We start from the raw sequence: 19985 nt of genomic DNA, 5'->3' as shown, positions 1-19985 counted from the left end.
CTATAATAACCTGTTGGGTTCTACCCACCACGTTTTGAAACCTTAAACATTAGCCTCTTGTTGTTATTTGGGAACAAGAATTGACCATATTTCAACCAAAGCAAAGCAATCTTGGTTAGCAACCTGCATCTACAAATTCTGCAGATGAAACACACAAACAGATTTATTAAATGCTAAAAAAAAAAAGCAAAACCAAAATCTTTCTGTACCACATAGCAAGGCAAATTATTTTTCAGATAATTTTACCAAATATAAGTGAGACATCCAACTTAGATCTCAGTCATAGGCATAGGCATTCCCAGTTATTAACAGTGTTGGTCAAGTTACTTGAAAAAATAATTAGTAACTAATTACTGATTACTTCTCCAAAAAAGTAATCCCGTTATTTACTGATTAATTATTTTTAAAAGTAATTAGTTACTTAGTTAATTTTTAAAAAACATGATACACATCCTGAATACGTAATAAAGCTACAGACCTTTCAACCCAATTCTATTTTTTATGCATAATGCATCATATTAAAACTGAACCAAATGGAAAGCATCTTTTTTTTAAAAAAAAAAAAAATGAGTTTTAATTTTTTGCACATTAAAATTAAATTAAATTACATGCAACAGCCTTTGTCTTGAAGAAATTTGTTTAACATGTAAACCTATTTTCTGCATGTTTGCAAAAAACAAACTTTGTCCAAAAACCTCTCATGTTTAGCTGTTTTTTTGTAAAAAGATAACAATGTTAGCCTTTTCTGCAGCTTATATGGTATCACTCTTGGCTGGAAGCAGTGCTTAAACAATGAAAAAAACACAAACTTTGTCCAAAAACCTCTCATGTTTAACTGTTTTCCACTTTTTCTTTGGTCATTTTAGCCTTTTTGGCCAGGGTGAAGGGAGTATCTGCCATCAAACAAGAAGACAGCCGCATGTAACTACGACGGTGTTTGCTAGTTCACCTTACATGCATTAATGTAATAACGTGGTTAGCCTACTCAACGTAAATTACACACAAACACCATTTAGCTTCTCACACAGAGAAGAACGGCTGCTGCTGCCATCATCATCCTCATCATTTCTGCTACACTGGCAGGGCTAGGGGCCAGGACTCTCCTCTTCGTGTTTTTGGGGGATGTTGCTAACTCCGCGTCCGATAACAGGCAACCCACCCGCAGTAGATGTGTTCGGTGTGAGGTCTCGCAGCAATCTATCAAATACGGTGCATTTCTCGGCTTTTAAAAAAACGCTATGCGTCGCCAGGTGTTTCATCGGATTTGAGGTGTTACCTCCTTTGCACAGTATCACAGTATCACCTTAAAGCACTTGTTGCAGGCTGCTGAGTTTGCATCTTTTGCTGTGGAGTACAGGCAGACTTTTGACCGCTTTGCCTTGGGCATTTTTAATCTGTAGCTCTGCTCTAAAAGAACGTACGTACCTGGGCCCGCCTACTATCCTCGGAAACGTGAAATGATTGGCTAGAATCTAAAGTGTATCACATCTCAGGAAAAAAAAAGTACCGAAATGAAGCACCGAAATATGCGCTGCTTTTCGGTCTGGTTACTACCGTTTAGTCAATGCAATAATAATACATTTATTTAAATAGCGCCTTTCAAAGCACCCAAGGACACTGTACAACAGATAAAAACTGGAAATATACACAATGATAAAAATAGAAGATAAAAGTTAAAACATACAGAAATTTAAGAATAGGCAATTTTAAACAGATGAGTTTTGAGGGTGGACTTAAAAAGAGAGAATGAACTAATATTTCTGAGGTCCGGGGGTAGGGAATTCCAAAGTCGAGGGGCAGAGCAGCTAAAGGCCCTCCCTCCCATTGTGATCAGATGAGCAGAGGGAACAGAGAGAGAAAGAGAAGATGAAGATCTGAGGCAGCGGGATGGGAGCTTCATCTGTAATAAGTCAGAGAGGTACGGTGGAGAGAGAGAATGAATAGCCTTGAATGTATACAGAATTATTTTAAAATGGATGCGAAATTTGACCGGGAGCCAGTGAAGTTGCTTCAGGATTGGGGAGATGTGGTGGGTAGAAGAAGTCCTAGTAATAATACGGGCAGCAGAGTTCTGGACACGTTGGAGCTTGTTGATAGATTTTTGTGTAAGGCCAAATAATAATGAGTTGCAGTAGTCAATTCTAGAGATAACAAGATTATGGATGAGAATGGCAGTGGTGTGAGGTGTGAGGAAGGGGCGGAGGCGATTAATGTTACGGAGTTGGAAATATGCTGCACGTGTAATATTATTGATATGTGAGTTAAAGGATAATGTGCTATCGAGAATGACACCCAAGCTTTTCACAGAGGGAGAGATAGGGACCAGCGAGTTATTGATGGCGAGAGAGAAATTGTTAATTCTGGATAGCAGTCGTTTAGTGCCAACCAGAAGAAGTTCCGATTTATTGCTGTTGAGTTTAAGAAAGTTGGAGGAGAACCAAGAATTAAGTTCAGCTAGACAGAGGATGAGGGAGGGTGGAGGAAGAGTAGAGTCAGGTTTGGTAGAGAGATAGAGCTGGGTGTCATCGGCGTAGCAGTGGAACTGAATATTATATTTACGAAAAATATGTCCGAGTGGAAGAAGGTAGATGATGAAAAGAAGGGGCCCGAGGACAGATCCCTGGGGCACCCCAGTGGATAAAGGAGAAAGCTGAGAAGTGAAGGATTTTAATTGAATGAACTGAGTGCGGTCAGATAGGTATGATTTAAACCAGGCTAGTGGAGTGTGAGAGAGACCAATAGAAGCTAATCTGCTAAGGAGAATGGGATGAGAGATGGTGTCAAAAGCTGCACTCAGATCAAGAAGGATAAGGATGGAGAGGAGACCAGAATCAGCTGCTATAAGAAGGTCGTTTGTTATTTTTATAAGAGCAGTTTCAGTGCTATGTAGAGGACGAAAGCCAGACTGGAACTGTTCGTAAAGGTTATTATCAGTTAGGTGAAGATGGACTTGTGAAGCAACTATTTTTTCAAGGATTTTTGAGAGAAATGGTAGATTGGAGATAGGACGAAAATTTTAAAGTTGTTGGGATCTAGACCAGTTTTTTTCAGAATTGGGGTAATAGCAGCAACTTTGAAGGAAGCAGGAACAGTTCCAGTGGTGAGTGAAGAGTGAATAATAGCAGATATGAGGGGAAGGAGAGGGAGTAAGCAGGCTTTGACGAGGACAGTGGGGATAGGATCGAGCTGGCAGGTAGAAGGCTTTGATTTATGGATGAGATCAGCAATATCAGCTAAGGATGGAAGTTGAAAAACAGAGAGGAAGTGAGAAGGGGGAGAAGTTAGGACAGAGAAGCTACATTGAGCATTAGGGTCCAGGTCTAAGTGTATTTTATGAATTTTATCAATAAAGAATAGCATTAGAGCATCACAGAAGTTAGATGAATAGAGATGAGCAGGGAGAGAATCAGGTGGCCTGTTAAAAGAGTTGAATAGTGAGAAAAGGGTCTTGGTAGAGTTCTCACTTGAGCAGACAATAGCAGAGTAATAAGCAGATTTGGTTTGACTAATACATTCCTGGTAAAACAGAACGTGGTTATTAAACATATCCTTATGAATAGTAAGGCCAGTTTTCTTATAGAGACGTTCAAGCTGTCGGCCTTTAGCTTTCAGTAGCCGGAGTTCAGGGGTGTACCAGGGTGCAGAGCGAGAAAAAAGTACAGTTCTGGTTTTTTGTGGAGCCAGGGAATTTAAAATACTACTAAGGCTATGATTATAAAAAAGTACCAGGTCCTCTTGAATAGCTAAGTTGTTAGAAGACAAGCAGCTAGAAAAAGCAGAGGAAAGGATATCAAGATTTATATTCTTGATATTCCGGAAAGAGATAATACGGGGATTGTTAATTACAGAGAGGGTCATGTGAACATTAAAGGAGAGAAGTAGATGGTCCGAAATTAGCAGTTCGTCAGCTGTACAGATGGAGGGGGTAAGTCCAGAACAGCAGACTAGGTCCAAAGTGTGGCCCTTAATGTGGGTAGGGAAGTTTATGTATTGTTTAAGGCTGAAACTATCAAGGCAGGATAGAAGGTCCTTGGTAAGAGGATGGTCGCAGTTATCCACGTGAACGTTAAAGTCACCCAGCAATATTATATTAGGGGAGACAGTAGCTAGATTGGTCAGCAGATCGGCAAAGTCACTGATAAAAACAGAATTAAATTTTGGGGGGCGGTAGATGACAGCTATTACAGTTGGGGTAGGTCCTGAAAGTTGACAAACCACAGATTCAAAGGAGCTGTACGTAGGGGCGGACAGCGGCGAGACTTTCCAGTTCTCGCGATAGATTATCGCGAGGCCACCACCACGGCCGGACTCGCGAGGTTGGCAGGTGTAAACAAACCCCGGGGGGGTGGAGTCGTTGAGTTGCGAAAAGTCATTGGGCTGTTGCCATGTCTCAGTCAAGCAGAAAAAGTCAAACTTACGGTCTGTTAGGAGATCCTGGATGAGATGTCCTTTGTTCGTAAGCGAACGGATATTAAGCAGGCCGAAGTTGACAGAAATACTGTCGGACTGGATGAGAGTGTTAGCCGACCTAGGCAGACCAGTCAGAACATTGTGGTCAATAGACCTGCAGGGGTTCCGTTGAGAGCGACCAGAGGTGGACCAGAAGGACTGAATTGGTTTGGAATTATCCTGATGGAAATACCGACGGGAGCCTCGATGTACGTACTTTCAACGAGGGAGGAAGGCAATGTCCGTGTGGAAATGAAGAGCAGCCAACGGCGGAGCAGCTAAAGAGAAGCGGAGCCGGAGGAGCTCATCAGCTGTATATTGATGAAGTCCAGTGCCGAGTCGGTAGATCGATGACATAAGGATCCAGACCCACACTGAGAGTACATAGATCCTGAAAGGCCACATCATGGACAGGAACAGCCGGGTAGGGACACCGGTGGGCCTTAGAAACAGGAGTAGGACAAAGTCCAGAAATCCAGAGTCCAGTAGCGTTAACGTTTAGCGATAGTGGTGAGTGGCGGCCGGTGAGTAGCGGCAGCCAGTTGCGCCAGCGTTCACTCAACCGGAAGCGGTGATTAATAATATCAAAGGAAACCTTGTGCATATCTTTCAGACTTCATGGGCTTTATCCAAATAGCTGTAGTAGATATCTTGGGATTAAGAAAGGGCTGTGCACAAGGCTGGACTGGGACAAAAAATCGGCCCGGGCATTTTGACTAGAGACCGGCCCACCAGGATAAAGATTGAAAATGTGACGTCATTCAGGGGTAAAACCGCAAAGGATTCTGGGAACTCGTGGCAAGAGGTACTAGCGCACGCAGGCTTTCAATTGAACTCAGTTACACAGCGATAAAAAGAAACACAAAAAATGGCAAGAAGCTGTTGTATTATTAACTGCAATAGCCGGTTGCATGACAGCCACGGGAAGCCGACGGGTAAAGAGATCGTTTTTTTTTTTTTATCGGATTACGTCGTTGAAGCGAAAATTTTTTAAGCCATGTTTCCGAAGTAAGAGCCGACGGATGGTCTGGATATACCAAATATAACGTCTCAGAACACTCCAGCTCACAGGTTAGTCTGCTCCAAGCATTCCCACAAAGGTCAGAGTTTTGTAGTAGTTAATACGTCATTTTTCTTAACATAATTGGTGATATAGGTTACAAGCAAGTCTGGCGCTGAACAGAAATTGTCGCGCTATGCTCCTTTGTTTATTGTGCATAAATAGTAAATTGTCCTGACACAATATTGCGTTTCGCTTCTGTTATTACCATGGTACATTGACAAAAACATATACTTTTATTCACAGGGTAAAACACTTGTTTTGTATCACTAATTGTCCATTGCGATTACAACATACAATATTATTGTCACTGCTACATTTCTGTAATGCTACCAGAAATTATTTCCACTACTAATTAATTACCGTTGAGCTCAAAGGTCCTATTAATAAACGGTTAACGAATGTGTATTTATGAAGACGATTTGTGAGACTGGTAAACTTACCTCTGTTCGTACGATGGTCTTTCGTTCTACACGGTGCATTTCAAGGTCCTGTACCCATCTGTCGGTAAACTGTACCTGGGCTTGTTGCTGTGACCTGAAATTACTAAAAACTTCATGAGTGTATGCACTCACTCCAAGAAGCGTATAATTATAAATCTGAGCGTGGTGAAAGTTGGGCAGCACGCTAACGTCTTTTGTCCCTCTGTGTGCTCGTAAGGGTCTGACCCTTTCACTTCTTTGATTTTTTCCTCGTATCTTTTCTTTGTCTTTTCATCGAGTCTGTCTTTGTACGGACTGGCATTGTTCTCCTTTTGTTTTGTACATTCCTTTTTTGTGCGGCAAAGAAAAAACAAGAAGGTATTGGAACCGGAGAATGAACGTTTTGCGGTGCTGCAAATGCTTGCATTTGATGCGGTACTTGGATTGTTTTGCCACGAGTTCCCGGCATGCAATGCGTGAAAATCACGTGATTGCTAAACAAGGGGGCGGGTGCATCCGGCCTCCTCGGCTGTAATTGGTCCAGCCCAGAGTCGATCATGACCAACTGGCCAATCCAACACCTTTCATTATATATACCCTTCCTAAAAAAAAAAAAAAAAAAATCCATCGGCCCATAAAAACAAAAAATCACCAGCGGCCCACCGGGCAAATGCCCGGTATGCCCGATGGCCAGTCCAGCTATGGCTGTGCATCCTTGGTTGTCACACAACTGCTAAAGTGCACAATTTCGAGCATTGTTTTTAGACATTATCAGACAGTTTCAGGTGTGAAACAACTACTTGGATAGATTTACAGTCAGAGAAATGTAGTCAGATTTGTGACCTTGCAGAGAGGCGTAAATTTGATGTGTTAATTAAATCATGTTAAGTTTCACCTGAGAAACCTGAGTAATTTTAACACCAGGGAACTGATTAAGCAACTTAATTCATGCATGCAAACATCATACCCTAAATATCACCTAGGATAAAACTCAGACAGAATACTAGTGTGTTGTTGGGGTGTATTGTGTCTACAGGTTTTTTTTCTATATAGCTATAGTTTCTTTTAGTCGCTCTGCCTGTTCCTCTGAGGCACTGGTTTGAATCTGGAAATGAGTCAGAAAGTTTGGAGGGAGAGCGGGATATAGGATTGAACATATCACAGATTTTGGGAGATAGCCACCACTGACTTCTTACTTGGAGACAGGCAGAGAGCAGGAAGAGAAAATTGTTCCTGCTGGGATGAAAGGTGTGGGAGAGCTATACAAATTTTTCCCCAGATTTTTGAAACTAACTAGTCTTTCCTGCCTATCACAGAAATAAATTAGCTTGCATAGGTGTCTCAGTTAGCCAGTGCCCTGTGTTGATGTGGATGGATTTTCACTGATGATGAATAAATGTTCTATTTCTGGCCTTGTTTCATTATAGAATGGAATAAAATGGAATAGAATAGACCTTTATTGTCATTGTACATGTACAACAAAATTGTAGGTGCTTTACACCAACTGTGCTTGAATAAAATATATAGTAGACAGCAGGAATAAATAGTAAACAGGAGAAATATACCCAAAAATAAGAGAAAGGCACACATTAGAGAACGAAAGAGTTCCAAAGTGCTTGGAATTGGTGCAAAGAAAAGACTTGGTGTGCGTGACTTGCCTGATTGATGGGGATTACTCAGACCATGGGTCAGATTGGTGAAGTGGGGGTGGGGGTCTCAGTATTTGCTGACAGTTCGAATGGCCCAGTTGAAGAAGCTGTTTGTTAGTCTGGAGGCGTTGGACCTAATTGACCTGAGGAGTCGATCAGAGGGCAGCGGGTCAAACAGGTGGTGAGCACAGGGATCGTCTGTGATGGCCCTGGTTTTCCTGAGATGAGAGGATCTGGCGATGGCCTCCAGGGGTGGCAGAGGGTAGGGTTTTTGGACAGTGTTAATAACCCTCTGCACAGCCTTCCTGTTCTCAGTTGTGGCCCCTGCTTACCAAACACCCAGAGAGTAGGAAACCACTGAGGAACGTTAGAAGGCCAGCAGCAGCTTCTGGTCCAGGTTATTCTCCCTCTGGACAGGGAGGAAGAGCGGCTGCTGCTGGGCCTTCTTTAGGGAGTTTGTGTTATGGGTCCAGGTGATATCAGCGGAGATGAGGGTGCCCAGAAATCTGAAGGTCGAGACAGATTCCACCCGTTCTCTATTCATAATGAGTGGGAAGTGGACCTGTCTGTCCCTCAGCTTCAGGTTATTTTCTGAGCACCAGTGCACGCTGTCTTATCTCCATCAGACATGAGCCCAACCACGGTGGTGTCATCTACGTACGGACATTAGAGTGGTTGGGTCTGAGTCGGACTGATTGAGGCCAGTTGGTGAGGACGGCTTTGATCCAGGAGCAGGTGGCAGTGGGGATCAGAAGGTGGTTCAGTTGGTGGTAATGTCTGGGATTATGGTGTTGAAGGCTGAGTCCACAAAGAGCATCCTCACTTAGCTCACTTTGTGAAGGTTAATGGTGTTGGTATCCTCCGTGGACCGATATGCTCTGTAAGGAAACAGGTAGGGGTGGGGGGAGGGGGGTTGATGGTCTCTAATGCACTCAAAACACTTGATGACTACAGACATGAGGGCTATAGGTCTGTAGTCAATGAGACTGTCTATTCCAGTCTCTTTGGGTATGGGAATGATAGTGGAGGCCTTCAGACAGGTGATAAAGGTGGCATGAGTCAAGGAGAGGTTGAACAGCCTGGTGAGGATCCCTGCAGCAGTATGCTGGGACATAGATGCCATTGGGGCTAGCAGCTCTCCTGGGGTTAACCACTCTCAATCTCCTCCTGACCACATAGATTTTCGGTTAGGAAAAATCTGGATGGTTTTGGTCGCTGTCACATTCTCTACACAGCAGGACAGACTGTGTGAAGATCTCTAAATCCTGCTGTTCAAAGATGGACCAGTCTGTCAGATCAAACCACCAGCCCTGTAGCTGGGGGATTTGGAGGACCCTAGCCCCATCACCACTTAAAGACTTTCTTGCTTACCATATACTAAAAGAACCTCATGGAAGAAAGGTTAAGTAAACCAACACTCACTGATCCATAATGTAGCCATGGAGATCGTTTTTGTGGTTTGACACATCTTCCATTTCCATATGACTGGATTTTTTACAGTCTAATTGAGGCATCATAAAAGAGGAAAATTACAAAGATGGTGATTCCCACTGGACTAATATAATACGAGAAGTTCTGTGTTTGGCATAAGAAAAGGTTGGTCATTTACCGTCAAACGTTTAATTTAAAAATGAAGAACATTGTAGATTTGTACTGGATTATGATCATATCAATGACAGATACAGCTGTAAGAAAATTATTGGAAGTCCCAGATAATACTATTCCTACTTAAACAGGATTGAGCGGATACATATTGATAGTGTAGACATCTCTGGCATCTTTAAAGAAAAAGATGCAGGTAGGTATAATTTAATCAAAAAACCAATCAAGATATTCCCAATATATGCTATCCCAGGAAAATTCCATTTTAAATGATGCAAGCAACAACAATTGAGTGCTTATGCAGACAATTTTAGAGCATAAGCTAGTAAGTTTCATTACAGTGAGTCTTGAATTTCAATGCATTTCATTTCTTGAAAGGTTTCCACGCTTTTAAACAAGTTCCCAACGGAAGCTGTTTCTCTCTGTGTTTTCCTCAAGTATATCTCTTGTGTAATACCTGTTAGTTCTAAACAAAATCATTCTCAAATTAAAAATGTTTCCAGTTTTTTTACTTAAGGAAAAGACACCTCTGATGCTTGCAGTTTACTGCTTGCAGTGTTTTTTTTCCTTTTGGTTGCTCTTCCTCATATTATTATTATTATTATTATTATTATTATTATTATTATTTAGGCCAGGGCAAGCAAGGCTCTGTCCAGCTCCAGAATCAATCAGTCTTTTTGTGATGGCTCTGCAGGAGTCTTGCTGGAAACCAAATTACACTGAGTAAATGGCCTCTGTGGTGCCTGTGCAGACATTCAGGTCATTATGATTAGTTCTGCAGTGTCTCGAAGCACGTGTTTGTGATATCTGACTTTTCCTCCTTACAAATGTTATCTCTTGTAGAAATGTATTTTCACATTCAGGAAAGTGGGACCAGTGTTTGTTAATGCAAAACATGTCCTATTTAATGTTACCCTCAATCCTCTGTGTGGGCTGTCATATGTGGAGAAGGGGGCAGCTGCTCAGCACAGTAGCTCTCATTCATACTATGACTACACCTTTGTAATTGTTGTTCCTCAAAGGTAGGAGCTAAAATGGGTCACAGCCATTGACACAAGCTTGGAGCTAAATGAGGTGCTACAAAGTATCATAAAGCCTATGGTTGCTACTGCCCACGGAATTTAGTTGATATTTGTGAACCTACAGTCCTGTGAAAAAGAAAGTACAGCCCATGACTCAGTCTCTTATAACAACCTTTAATAGCAATAACTTGAAGAAAGCCATTGTTGAGGAATTTTGGCCCACTCTTCCTTGTAGTTTTGCTCCAATTGACAGAGGTTTCCAGGCATTCATTCATTGATGCATCTCTCTGGAGATCCCACTACAGGATTTCATGAGTGCAGACTGGACCAAAATCTTCACCTCTGTTGGTAGTGATGGTGTAAATCTCCTCCATTTGTGCAAACATGCTCTGTTTGGTTTTTGCTAAATATGGTTCTGTGCATTACTACCAAACATCTCCACTTTGGTCGTGCCTGCTCCAGAACTTTTGCATTTTTGTATAGATGCAACTTTGTAACCTAAGCTGTGTTGCCATGTCCTATTTAGAGAGAAGTTTTCTCCTGGCATCTCTTACCAACAAGCCGTACTTGTCCAGTCTTTTGTAATTCTACTGCCATGAACTTTAACATTTAACTTGCTGACTGAGGACTGTTTTGTTAGATGTAGATCTTGGGGTTTTTTGCAGGTTCCCTGAGAACTTTTTCTAAATTTGCTGGGATGTCCACTTCTTGGGAATTGTGGAAAATGTGGCATTGTGTCAACACATACCGCAGTGCTCCAGACTTGCAAACTGCTAAAACAACTTTTGTAGTAGTGATCACACTTGCCGATGATCAGTAAATGAAGTGCACTTTATTATCAGCAGCATGTGAAAAGTAAGGATTTATCACGGGGATGCATATAAGTCTGCCTGTACAACTCCTAATACACTGTAAACACTGCAATAGTTACATCCTTTTTGCACATGCTCTACAGTAAAATAGCAAATGACAAAGTTCACAGGTTAGAGTCAAATATCAATCATATATATTCCACCTCTGTAATATTCTTTGTCAATATTCTTGATAACCACCTCTGTTAATTCTTGATATTTATAATTGAGCATTTTTTAATATATTAGTGCTATTTCTTAAATTTGTAAAATCTGTAATAAATTGTATTATTTTAATAGTTTAGTCTGTTACTGTCTTGGATCAACTGTAACCCACATAATTTCCTTAGGGATTAAAAAAGTATTCTGATTCTGTCACCAATTTCTTTTTCACAGTCATGCTTTTATCACAACTTGGTTGGATTGCTGTAACTATTTCTATGTGGGTGTTAGCCAGTCCTGCCGGTCTCAGGTTCGGGTGGTGCAAAAATGCTGCAGCCCAACTTTTAACTAGAATATGGAAGAATATTACCGATGTTTTATCGTTATTCAGATTGCTGCCTGTCCATTTTAGGCTTTATTTTTAAATGATTTTGTGTGTTTTTCAGTCCTTAAATAGCCTTGCCCTGTCTTATGTCTTAGAGCTGCTGTACTTGCACTGCACCCCCTTTCCTTGTCGCTCAGATCAGCTAATAAACAGTAATATATCCCAAATTGTGGAATTCATTGCCATTTTACATTAGCTAGTTCTGTTCATTCCTTTTTTCATTATTTCTTATTTATTTTTCATTATTCATTATTACACAGCAGCTATGGAAACATTAGAGTCAATAAAGATGAATGGACCAAATAATTAATGTGATGATCTGTGAAATAACTATATATGTGACAATAAGACCTAAAGATTAGTACTACTAAAAGCACCAAAAGTACTAATAAAACAAAAATAAAATTCTCTGCAATTTTCGTTTTCATTAAATCTCTAAATGCTTTTCTTTCAACTGGAAAAGCTATACGTACTTAATATGGATATTACTTAATACAAACCCAATTCCATACATGTTGGAATATTTTCCATTTTCCATGATTGCTGTATACTTTTGTTTAACAGTCAAAAAAGTAGTATTTCAGTAATTTCACTGATCAACTTAATTGTGTTTTGTAAAATATACAAAATTTGTACATGACTACTATTAGAGCAAACACAAATGGCCATGTCTAAACGAAAGAAACATATCACATATTGTAAACAGTCTGACCTATAAAGCTTTAACTTTACAGTCTTTACATTAAACATAATGAACAAAGAAAAGATGAGAATTATTTTGACATTTCCACCCTCTGAAAACTAAACTAAAAAAACTAAAGCGGCTCACTTGAGCTAGAGAATGAATCACTGATAGAAACAAGGACACTATATGAATGCATCCAATCTATCAGTATTCACAACTTATTGTACAACAAAGGAACAGTTGCTCTGTTTGATTTTTAAATGCTGATTGAAAAAACACCATGAACGAATATTACATTTGGCCGAAGGAGGAATTGTTGTTTTAGCCATCCTACTGCGAGCAGCAAAATTATTATTTTCATATAATATAATCATAAAAAGAATTTAACATTGTGACAGGATAAAGCGTTTATTCTGATTCCTGCAGATCTATATATCTGAAGGTTTTCCCCTCACATAATTATTTGCAGCACCTCTCCGATGTACATTTTCTTTAGAAACATATCACTTATTAATCTTGTATCACTTTGTGCCTTCAATCTAGGGGATTTTAAAGGGATAGCCTGTTTGGTTGTGCAGATTGTATGGTTGAATTTAAACTCAGTTTGAATTCTCTTGTCATGAAAGTATTATTACAATCACTCAACATTTCCTCTGTTTTTTTTTCTTAGCTGGCCAAAGGACTGATTGTGTCTTACCTGTGAAGGAAAGAGCAAGCAGACTCTACTTCCTGTGAGTATTCAATCAGTGTGAAACATGCTTGTCTTTGGCCTTTGTGATTTATTGCATGCTATAAATGACTGACTGACTATAAATTACTGTTTTTCCAGGTAAAGGAACTGTGGTAGCATAATCTAGCCGTATCTGTATGTTCTGTCCTAGCAATTCTCAATTTACTATTTTTTAAGTATTTAAAGTATTACACTTTTTAGGTTTGGAGAAGTAAAAACATGTAGTCTAAAACATGCAGTCAATAAATAAAGACACTTTGATGTTGTTGTTGCTATGCTAGTCAAAAGGGGCTATTTTCTAACTTTACTTCCCTGATGAGCTAGTTTGCAGATTAAATGTGAAGGTAAGTCTATTTAAAATACAATTTCCCCAAAAAAAATATTAGTGTAGTTGTATTTCAGTAAAACAACTTGTTTACCAACATAATCCCCAGAAATTTGTTTGGTAACTAAAATGTATATATCTGGATAATATTAAATTATTAGGATAAGAGGCCACAATAATGACAAATTATATAAAGCAATGCGTAATTGTGATAGAAACATTTCGTTAATAGTAAAGAAACCAAATATAAAGTTGCTTAAATCAGTTTCCCCATCCTCACACCTCATTTTCTTCCTGCACATTTCCCATTATATGTTTTACTCTAATATTGTTGAGTTGTTGTAGCAAGGTGAGATACAAACCATCTGTCAGACATACAGTATTGATAAATGATATTAACTTTCATTCATCCAGTAAAAACAATTTACATTAATTATTACAGCATAAAATGCACACCCAAGCTATGCTTACAGTAGAGCGAAACTGAGATTACACCAGAGATTACGACATGACTGACATGAAAAAAGTACATATAAAGCAATATTATTTTGAAGTTTTACTATATTTCTCACCCCAATTGCAGGACATGAAAGATAAAGCCAGTATATATTTGTTCCACAGTGTTAGCGTTGATGTTACAGTGTTACTGAGAAAAGTAACCAATCACAGTATTTTACTAAAAGTAAACACCCCTTTACTTTAAGGTTGTGCATACTCATCACATTGTACCGAAGGTGTTTAACCTACTGTAGATTTACATCTAAATGTACTGACTTTACCTCAATGGGTGGCAATTTGATATTGGTAGCATTCCCCCCTTACCACATTAGCTGCAACTAGCTTGCTAACTTTACAGCAGTTTTGGAGCTCTAGCATCTTTCACCTCCTCAGCGGCCTCACGAGCATCATTTAGGAGCTGTACTTAACGTAACCCGGATGTTTTTTAAAAATGTAAAATGGAGCTAGCAGACATTACCTCATTGGGTAATGGCTCAGGTCCTCTGGAGAGAAAAAAATTCAACTCAGGAAATCATGACTGCTTAAAGGATGGTTCTGTCCTTCTTTGTAAGGTTATCTGAAACCTTCAGCTTCAGAAAACTGGTAGGAACATTTCCAACTATACAACTGATCACAAATTCTGGCCTAACCCTGCCGCATGAAAAGCAAAAGTTGACAAAAGACAGCTGAGAATTCTGTATCTTCTTTCCTTGAGCATTTATAAGTATTCACCTCACATCTGAGGTCTTTCTGGTCCTTCCACGCCCTAACTTCATGTACAGTTCTGTTTGCTATGTCTGTATTGAACTGGCAGGGTGTTAGCTTTCAATATTCTTCTCCTACTCAGTGTTTGTAATATGCACTTGTACAATGAGTGACAGTCTGCCACCTGAGCTGCAGCACTGCTCACGCTCCCTTGTGGCTGATGGGATTTAAGATGGACTGTAATCTGAGATCAGGTGGGTTTGTGGATATTTACAGCTTGGATAAGATAAAACAAAGACTTTGAAGCGACAGCTCTACAGTGAAGGAATATGTTGATATTAGCATTAGCGTACCATATAATTACTGAACAATCAGGAAGTGAGTGAAATCAGGGATGTGTTTTCAGGCTGTTGGTACTTTGTGCTATGATTACGCAGTCTTTACCTGGCTCTGTGTGATGCTGAATGTTGCGTTTATCTTGGTTGTCCTCCCTGCTCCAAAAACAGAGGAAAAAATGCCTTAATTACCTCTCGCAAGGCTGGCAAAGTTAATTTCTGTAGTCACATATTTAACCAATTACTCAGAGTGTAATGAAGTGGAACGTGGTTCACTGGAGTTCACAGGACATCCCCCACCCCGCCTTTTATTCTTAGCTTAGTTTGGCTGTTTCAGAGTGGGAAAGGTAATCTTCACTAAATGTTAAACCAGGCAAAACTTCACTCTGGATACACAGATTTATCCGTGTCAGTACCCATTCCTCATGTAATCATTTTAGCACCGTTATCTCAATATCATGGGCAGTGGGGGGAGAAAGGTGGGGGAAAGGACATTATCTATGCTGGGTGTTACAGTATTAGGGATTATCCTTGACAGATAGTTTCCCTTCCAGGCACCATTAGCTTGGCCTCATCCCATTTGGTATTTCCAACACCTGCGACCACCATCCACTGGGCACAAGAATTATTACCATTGTATTTTTTCTAGGGTATATAAATTAATCATGGGGATCACAAGCAACTGCTTTAAATTTCTGGACTGTGACCAAGAAACACATCCTCCCTGAGGATGCCAAGGACCTATGCATCATTAAAAGAGACTTGTGCTGTCTGAGACGGGAACAGTGCCTGCTCCCTCACTTATATACCTTATGGGATTGGGGCCTCTGCACTACGCATAAATAGCTACTGTCTATTGCTAAATGCGACCAGAATCCTTGAGCCCGACTTTGAATGGTGAACAAACGAGGGTGTTTGCAAGTGGACAGAATAAAGTTGATCATCCCAAAAGTGAAAGTGGACAACTCGACATAAATTAACATCTGTCAGCGAGCAGAGCAAGTCTACTAATGACTTTAGGCTGCAGGGGCTTGTTAGGCAACCTCTCCTATTGGCTTTAATGGTTTCATATCCTCACAATCCATGAAATACCAACGACTCTAATTCCTAATCTGGTAACTTCATATTGGCAAATGGCCTGTCTTTGACTCACATGCAAAAATGAATGATGGGAGGATTAATATAGATAATGCAGTCCTATCTACAAGTTATACCTCAAAGAGTGCAGCTAGATCTTCTTATACGAGCTTTCAAATCTCTGAAACTCTCTAAGCAAGACCTTTAAAAGGCACGGTAGTAACTGTCAGTGAAAAGCAAAGAAGCAAAAGATCTGCTTTTTCAGTGTTTTCATCCAAGTCTAATTTGACTTGTTCTGAGTTCTGCTCACATGGCACTTAGCAAGTGTGTCTGAATTTTAAAACATATTGATTAGGAATTACTTACAGGTGCTGGTCTATAGCAGCATTGATCACAGATAGGCGTTTTGACAAAATGTCTGGAAAACATTTCACATCGATTGAAAGTGTCTTCTGGGCCAAAATAAAAGCCTCGCATCTAACTGTAATTACCATATGCAGCTTGGTGTCATTCATTTAGAATCTCTTCATCCAGCACCTTAATCAACATATAATTACCTCAGACTCTAAAGTAGGCTGAGAATAGCACAACGCGAGGCAGTTTATTGAAAGAAGGGAACATTTCACACCTCAGAAGCCTAAGTAGGTCAAAAGACTGGCTTCAGTTGTTAGATGGATAAAGTTTCTTCATTGCATTTCTGCACAACAGGAAATGCATCAATCTAGTGAGTCTCATAAGGAAAGACATCAACCACAACTTTTATTGATCAGTCCTTCCGTATTTGATTGAGACTCATGACAAGGCTGTGGGCAGGATGACAAACAAAAAGGCTGAAGGTTAAAAAAGTGGAAACCAAATCAATGATGATGACTGACAAGACGAAGCTTGGATGAACACTACTGAGCTCTCTCAGAATAAATAATAGAGAGAAGAAAAAATTGACTGCATTTCCTCCCTACACGTCCATTCTCCCTTCTTCTATTCATGATTTTGATTTGCGTTTTTCTTACATTCATCTGTCCGGACCAAATTATTAGAAGAATTGAGATGAAATAAAAAAGAAAAGGAACAGTTGAAGTTGTGGACATTATCTGTTTTAGCGCCTGGTGTTTTTTTTTTTTTTTTTTGTCTTGATTAACTGCAGCTAGCAATCGTTGATTCAAGTAAGGTTTTCAAATTTATTTATCTCCAAAATTTACAACAACCTTGCCAGTCTAACAAACTTCGCCTTACAGTAGTTACCCTAATAAATTTTCTCAAAGCTGTGTAACAGGGATTTTTGAGTTACACAGAAGACTACTAAAGAAGAAGACTGCAAGAGGCTAAGTTACCCTCGAGGAAACCCTGCAGATAACACTATCATCCATGTGCTCCTCATGAGTGCATGTGCACGTGGTTTGCAATTGTCTGAGCAGCACTCAGTCAATCTGATCGTCAGTAAAACTAAGGTGAATGTACAAGTTTTAACTGTTCTTGTTCACTGTAGTTAGTGTTGTACGCATACAAACACAGTTTAGCTTTCAGTATGCGTTCCCTCTTTGCCTTTGTGGCATTGTTGTACAACACTGACGTTTTGTTTAATCACTGGAAATGTATCAAACACTGGATATTAGATGTAATAATTCTCCAAAACCACATTTAATACCTCGATTGCTGTTTGTTGACACCTCAATATTATATTGTTTAGAGGGAAAGGAAAAAAGGAAAAGAGTTTTTTTGCCACAGGCTTGATCACTCAGTCATGCATTTTCATTTTACTTGTTGTCTGACAATAATACAGTTCATTTTAATTTGTTTTTTGAAGCAGTTGAAGCTCAGTGGTTGAACTTTCTTATTTGACAGTGCTTTATAAATACAGCTGTAGCAACATGAAGAACCTTGATTCGAGTGGTTATGGCATTTCCCTTCTATAGGAAAAGATCTGTTTGAGGGTATAGTGTTTATACTTTACTCAACTCAAGGCGGAAATACATCTCATCTGAGGTAGATTCGTAACAGGAAACTTCAAGTTGTCTGAACTTTAGTCCAAATGTGTTAAAATATGCTCATTTGATATTTGGGGGGTTTTCTTAGGCTTTTTCTTCTTCTTTTAGTTATTTTTTTAGAGCATTTAAACATTCCCTTTGCTGCTGAAAAAACCCCCCACTTTTAGTAACTGGTTAAAAATCCTTTGGCAGCAACGTCAAACAAGCATTTAAAGCAGCTGCAGAGCAAAACTGCATGTTCAAGAGGAGTTTGGGGCCATTCTTCACTGCAGAGTACAAAATGAGCAAATACTTATACCTGGAAAAAAGAACTCGGCAGGTTTTCTGACTCTTTTTAATTGAGTTTTGTTTTTATATTTTACATACAAGTTAAGCTTTTATAAATTAAACAGTGTGTTAACCGTTAGTCAGTACAATGTAAAACTTTCTTGAAGGCAAAATGTGTGGTAAACATGTACTTAATAAATCTTGGGGGGTCAACACATCCGTATCTCTTATCATATGGCAGGCGGTCTAATAATGTTTGGGGTCAGAGTTCGATTTGGTACATTTTTAGGTACATGTTGTGTAAATGCTGTGTCAGCTTTGTGGATTCTGCTTTGCTTTCCATGAACGGAGAGTCAAATATAGTTAGCAAGTTGAACAGGCAGCCTCCTGACAGTGATCCAAAACATCACGTTTGTTATTTTAGTCTGACCTGCTGATTTGAATCATTATCAACACAGCCATGTGTAACACACAGCTCATGCAGACAAATACTTTAAGAAGCTCGGTAACTGAGTGTCACAATTTGCATCAGTGGTTGAACTTCATTTCCAAGTCATAACTCAGTCAGATTTAAACACGTACTGTGGTCACACACAGGCTAAGACTCAACATGACCAACTCTTTCCAAGCACATAGTTTGCACAGATGTTCACTCTGAATATTTGATCTATAAATCTGCCAATCTATAAATTTGTTCTATAAATCAGAGAAGAATTCATTCCCCTGTTTTCAGTATTTAAAAGAGTATTATGTGTTTGTTTCAAATGTAAGAAAAGTAGCCTATATACATGACAGCATCGTCCTTACTGTTTTAGTCACATGACCCCAAAGCACTACTTTTTGACTGAAGCACTGAAGCTTTCACGTCTTTTGTCCAAATATAATATAGAATAAAATGAAATAAAAGAAAAAGACTGCGACTTTTAAAACCGTAGAAGCTTCACACATGCACAAAACTCTTTTCAAATATATATAAAGTGTGTAAAACTAAACTAAAGGCAATGATGCAACAAAATAGCATAAACTCATGTACCCTTATAGCAGTTATACTATATCTTCCCCTTTTCTTTCAACACAGGCGCTAATAGCATGTCACAAAGATGTCAGGCTCTGTTTACACAGCTTTAAATCATTAGTCTACCCTGTCCACACATTTACATTGCAAGGAAAAACAAGCTGTAAACACAAAACTGGCATATTATTAACATTTAGTTGTTATGTTTAACTTGTAAGCAAACACATGCCTAATTACATATGAAGCAACATTAGCATTCATTACAAGTTCGCTTCATTTGACAAATTCAAGACCACCGTCTCCTGAGGTAAATATTTGGCTAATCAGCTCTAAAATGCTTGTGCCCCCGCTATAGCTGCTACCTGAAAACTCCTTCCTCTTGTGTTTGCAAGAAGCCACTAATGAATAAGGTACGTGTGACAAAATAGGTTGTGGGAGCTAAATAATAATAAACTAAAATGCTCCTTGGAGCTGCAAAAATCAGCTGATATTTCTGTGTGACTCTTACATATTTGAGCCACTGATCATTTTAAAAACAGGGCAGATGTTATGTCTAGATACAATATGTTGAACAATAGAGCTACTCAAAAGCAGCATTATATGTGTTATTACCTCTTTATTACACATAATCCGACTCGACAGAGTCCCAAACAATTAAAATTTTGCTTATTAATTCTAAGTTAACGTCAAAAGTTTGAAGCTTTTCTCCAATAATATATCTGTTTCCATTCATCAGTGTGATAAACTTACCACACATATTG

The 19985-nt window shown here is 39.4% G+C and overlaps 1 protein-coding gene across 2 annotated transcripts in view; it reads left to right on the top strand.

Moving 5' to 3' along the window:
- LOC120715832 (contactin-4) overlaps nucleotides 1-19985 on the top strand; it is a 150264-nt gene that overhangs the window by 70666 nt on the left and 59613 nt on the right. For both annotated transcript variants that reach the window (XM_040003052.1, XM_040003051.1), the window contains exon 2: nucleotides 12958-13018. The gene's annotated coding sequence lies outside the window, so the exon portion shown is untranslated. The remainder of the gene's footprint in view (nucleotides 1-12957; nucleotides 13019-19985) is intronic.

The sequence above is a fragment of the Simochromis diagramma genome, unplaced genomic scaffold (genome assembly GCF_900408965.1).
Source record: "Simochromis diagramma unplaced genomic scaffold, fSimDia1.1 OVJJ01000646.1, whole genome shotgun sequence".
NCBI lineage: Eukaryota > Metazoa > Chordata > Actinopteri > Cichliformes > Cichlidae > Simochromis > Simochromis diagramma.
Note: the sequence above shows the minus strand (reverse complement) of the source record. Positions and strands in the feature narration are given on the sequence as shown.